Genomic DNA, 5,369 nt, shown 5'->3' on the forward strand with positions numbered 1-5,369 from the left:
CAATTTCAGGAGATGATGATATCAGCATAATTCACCCAAATTACAAAAATAGCAACACTTAAAATCATGCACATTATTCATAAAACTTCTCTTTAAACTTCTACAAACTTTCCCAGAGTAAAAAGATTCCTCAAAAGCCTCGTGATAACATTAAACTACAAAATTCACTCTGGAAATGCAGGGAGTTATTTTTCAAATTTTTGCTTTAAGATTTTTTTTAATCTGTGAAAATATATAGTGAGGAGCGTGTTGAGATAGGTGGAGGAAAAAAGAGCTTCTAGTTGATGGATTCAATATGTCTGAAAATACTTCAGTAATGTAGAGAAAAAACTTCAAGAGCAAGAATGTATTATAAATAGAAGCCTTTCAGCAAGATGGACAGGTGAGCAGTTCTTGCATCAATTGCATCCACAGGAGAGAGGTCTTGAGGAATGCTAGTTTATAGAATCTTCTGTATGATAGAGTTGGCTACATCCAATGATTCATCTTTTACTAGAACAATGTCATAAGAGCCCATGTTCTTTTCTAAAAGCTCATCCACCTATCATTTAGCCATCCAATTTTCAGAATGTGTTCAACATTGGCTACTCCATCTGCCATTCTTATATCCCCTTGGGAATCTCCCAGCAGAATTATGTTGCTACTATCTTTTCATTGATTGAAATATTCTGTATTCTTCAAGGCACCATCGTGTTTGTTAAATAAAGGAATTAGTTTGCCTTTAAATCCTATGAGCACCCCATTATCATCAAAATCCATGAAGTTGGATACTACTGTGATGTTCGGGTGATAAATGCTAGCTTGATGGATTACCTCCTCCAGTATATCACCAATACCAGCTGAAAATATGAACACAGGGAGACTGTATTGTTGGGAGTTTATCAAAGAAATTCTCATACCCTTCCTTGAGCATAACATCAGATTCTGCCACCATGTGATTTAGTATACCATTCTACCATGTAGGAGTACTTCTCTTCTACAATAAGAACAGGATCAATTTCAATAGCATATTTTTCCTTTAGTTGCAGTAAATTTTCTCAGCATTCATGTAACCAGCTTACTGTTGTCAATGACAACAACATTTTGGGCATCTTTTCCCTTCATAGGAAAATCTACTCAGTGTCATATCAAAGTCTGTTATTTTTTTTTAATTTTATTATGTTATGTTAATCACCATACATTAGTTTTTAATGTAGTGTTCCATGATTCATCGATAGTGCATAACACCCAGTGCTCCATTCAATACATGCCCTCTTTAATACCCATCTGTTATTATCTGAAGTTTGGCAGCTCCTCCCTTAATAAGACCACAGATCATTTCTTCTACTCTTACAGGGTTCTTATTTTGAACTCAACTTCTCTGGAATTCTTCCATCATTTTCATATGTAGAGTGGAATCTTGATTAGGCATTTCTTGGTTCTCCAATCTTCCTTAGGGCACTCAAGTTCTTTTGTCCTCGAATTTGTCCTAGGATAACAGCATAGGTGACAAGCAATATCCAGAGATGCAGGGCTTGGATACAGACATCTTGATAATCTTGGTCTTCCACGTTGTCTTCCTCTTCAAGGTACATATGTACTGGGCCAGCACCCCCCACCCTCCCACAACCAGGGTGCACACATTGGCACTTGCCACCACAGCCATCCTCGCCACAGCTGCCTGGTCCATGAATGGGGTATCCTGCGCCTCCCAGCCAGAAAAGAAAAATTCAAAGACATTTTTAATGGACCAGATATTATAACTCTCAGATCACTCAAAAGCAAAATGATAAAAATGTAATATAAGACCCAAGAACACTATTTAACAGTGAACAGAAGAATCGAGTTATATACATGGAATTTTTAGTTATAGCCTCTCTACTGAGGTGTACCTCAGACTGGGACCCAATGGCATTAAGTACTAGTCCCATCTATACCAAAGCAGTTTCCCTACTGCTCATATCCATGTTTGAAATAGTTAAAGAACCCAGCAATTTCAATAAGGTCTTACTGTGAATATGAACTCACCAATGCTTCATAAGTCCCCAGAGATAAGCAATCTATACAGGGTTGGCTTCACGGACATGCCACTTATGCACTCAGGTGCATAGATTAGAAGGGCCTGAAGTTGGTTTAATGCTGTCACTATCTTGAAATTCTTAACAATTTAACAAGGGCCCCATATTTTAATTTTGTATTGGGCCCCACAGATTATGTAACTGGTCCTAATGATAAATACCAAAACTGACATGAGGATTCTGAGTTACTCTTTACTATAGTCACTTGTGTCATGCATTTGACAAAAACTAACCAAATTTTTCTTGAAACACTTTAGTTAAAAAACTACAACTGTTAAACCGGCAAGTTGGACTCATACAGTACCTAGGAACTTCCCGTAAGATAGGCAGGTTGCAAGGACAGTGCATTTGTTTCCCAGTTTGGAACTTCCACTTCCTACTCCAGATAAAATAGGGTAAAGAGAAAACTAGAGAGACTCTCCTCTCAGGTGATCAACTGTCTTTGTATGGGAGCACATATTTAAACTTGTTTTTCTCTGAATTTTCATTTTGATCTTTGGTGAGTTCTTCCTCCTAAGAAGTTTTATATATTAATTTATTCACTCCTTCAATAAATTTTTTCTGATGAGTACCAACTATGTGCCAAGCATTGTGCTCAGCACTAAATAGAAAATACAAAACAAGGCTAAACAAAATAAAACAAGAAAACAGTCTTCTTCCACATGAAACTTAAAGTCACCAAATCAGTCACTCCTAAACTTCTCATTTATAGTCTTCACAATTTTGTGACATTTTCCCCCAGGGCATTGATTTTTAATCTATGAATCTAGAGGAACAGTATGATACATACCAGCTTTTTCAATAGCAAAATAATAGAAGTGTACGTTTTAAAACATCAGATTTTACTGTTTAATAATGAAAGTTGGCTTTAAAAAAAAAAAAGTGCCCTAGCTGTGTGAAAGGCATCCAGTGAATAGTTAGCATTGCTCCTAATCTAAACCATGTCACCATTCTTCCCTTCCTATAAATGGCATGCACTATCATGGTCAGTCTCGGAGCTGGCTTCCAGCCCAGTCAGCCCCTGCAGCCAGCAGGGCCCAGGGCAGCAGTGTCTTTTATAAGTAGGTAAAAAGCATTTGGCTTGCATCTCCATTGCTAAGTCTTTCTGCAAGATGGCAAATACATAACCCAAGTGCTTTGGAGCGGAGCTGATTTTAAAAGTATTAGAGCAAGTGAGCCTTCTCTTAATCGTGGTCCAAACAAAAACCAGTTGGTCCCCTGCCGTCTTTCTTCATCCTCAGTGGTGTAACTATGGCTCTTTGGTTCTGGAAAAGCATCTCCCTTATTCATTAGCCATAACACAAAGCAGCAGATGCCTAATACCTATTTCCATAAAGCTTCTGAGCTAAGGAAGTGACAACTGGTTGGAATTAAGCTGAACCTGGAAACATCCCGGGGTTCATTTTTATTTGAGGTTACAAAATCAACAAGTGCCATTTTTCTGAGCTGGGTAAAGGGGAGCAAGGTAAAGGTATCAAATGGCACTCATATTTGGATGTGAATGAAGGCTCATATCCCCTGACAGCTTGGCATGGGTGAATTTAGTTCCTGCAAAGCATACGGAGACTTTTATTTCTCCCCAGTGAAAATGTGTTATTTTATGTGCTCAAACTATCACAATCCTCCCCTGCTTTTTTAGAGAACATCTATTTCTGGTGAGAGCTGCCAATTCATTATCCCACAATCTCACCCCACAGTTGGGACACATGACCAGTATGAGCCAGTGAGAATCTTCCTCGGGGTTTCTCACAAGATTTGGAGGGAAAGAGCTTTCTTTCCTCTCTAGGCTATAAGAATATAAGATCTTGGATTCCTGGAGTCTCATGGAGTCAGACAGCTGAAGAGAACAGGGCTACAAGCAGAGAGCAGCAGAAATGAGAGATGACAAGGGAGCCCTGATATGCCTGTTCCTGGACCTCATCACCCAGAGGCCAGCCCCTCCTCTGGTCCATCATTTCAGTGCATAAGCTACACCATCTCTTTTTACGTATTACTTTGCTTATGCTAGTCCAGATTGGCTCTCTGACACTTTCAAGGAAGAGTCCTGACCAATTCACTCCCTACTCTACAAGCTGCATGTCTACAACCTGACTGACATCAAGCAAGTTCAAATAATAACTGGGAAGGTGAGAGGGAACTGGATTCTCATACTCGAGGAAGCTTACCTCCAGCCAATTAATTTCTTTAAAGTTTGTCAAAGTCACAATGCTAACTTTATGAAAGCAATTGATTTAGAACCTAAAGTTCTTTTCTGTGCAGAGTGCATCTCTAAATCATGGTCTATGTCCTGGCATTTGGACAGGAGATGAGGCATGGGGAGAGAGGAGGCAGGGCATAACCCAAGAACCCTGCTCAAACCCAGAACTTTGCCATACAACTAACAAAATGAAAGTGTTCCTAGGTCCACGAACTTTCATTTATATCACCAGGTGGTTCCCTTCAACAACTGTCTCCATGGATTAAGACTCTTGCTTCTGCAAATCCTTAACTTCTATCCAAAGTTAGAGACCAGATTAAATGAACATCATTCTTACTCAAAAGAATTCCAAAGTCAAGTTACCAATCTGCTCCTCCATACCGACCATTATGCATTCCCTTCCCATTCCACCCACACTTTCATTTATGTACCTCTCCTATTAATTCATTCATTCTATGAATATTTCTGAGTATCTCCATGTGCCCGCCATCATGATTTAAAACATGAGTCTCCCCTGATGCTCTCTTGTCACTCCAAACAAAAAATTAACAAACTGAGGGTTGGGTGGAACATAAACATCAGGATCAACAAAGCAAACAAAGGGGAAAAACCTACTGTCACAACTCCTCAAAAATTGGGAGCTAAAGAAACAATATTCTGACACAAATTGTCCCTAAGTCTCCTAGAAGTAGTATTGGTGACTTAATAAATCTTGAAAATTTCTATTAACACTCCCAATGTAGGGAGGAAGGAACTTAAGTGGAGTTCTCTCATCTTTTCCTTCTTTTGAGAGAAAATGGTTGTTAGGGAAATAATAATCAGGTGAAGTGAATAAACAGGGCTGGCTCTCTCTGATGGACTGAAGACTCTAGAACTCTACATAGATTGGGGGAAAATATTCCAAAGCCCAAGGCTATCTACCCAACTAGACTCAGTGAAGATGAAAGGAGAATGAGTCAGAATAATTCATTTATGATATATCAGCCAAAAAAAAAAAATCTGAATCAAGTTCCCTATGTTGAACATAAGTGAGGTGAAAACATAGAGTGTGGTAACCATGCAGATGTATTACAAAAAGGAAAGGAATGAAAAGAAGCAACACAGCAAGCAAGATA

At 38.9% G+C, this 5,369-nt stretch overlaps 1 pseudogene; it reads right to left on the minus strand.

Annotated features, from left to right (window-relative positions):
• Positions 1-439: 439 nt before the first annotated feature.
• On the minus strand, positions 440-1,669 carry LOC114213288 (cytosolic 5'-nucleotidase 3A-like; annotated as a pseudogene).
• Between the last annotated feature and the right edge of the window lie 3,700 nt (positions 1,670-5,369).

The sequence above is a fragment of the Eumetopias jubatus genome, unplaced genomic scaffold (genome assembly GCF_037043125.1).
Source record: "Eumetopias jubatus isolate StellerSeaLion01/CBP00866 unplaced genomic scaffold, mEumJub1_p1.0 scaffold_4, whole genome shotgun sequence".
Taxonomy (NCBI): domain Eukaryota; kingdom Metazoa; phylum Chordata; class Mammalia; order Carnivora; family Otariidae; genus Eumetopias; species Eumetopias jubatus.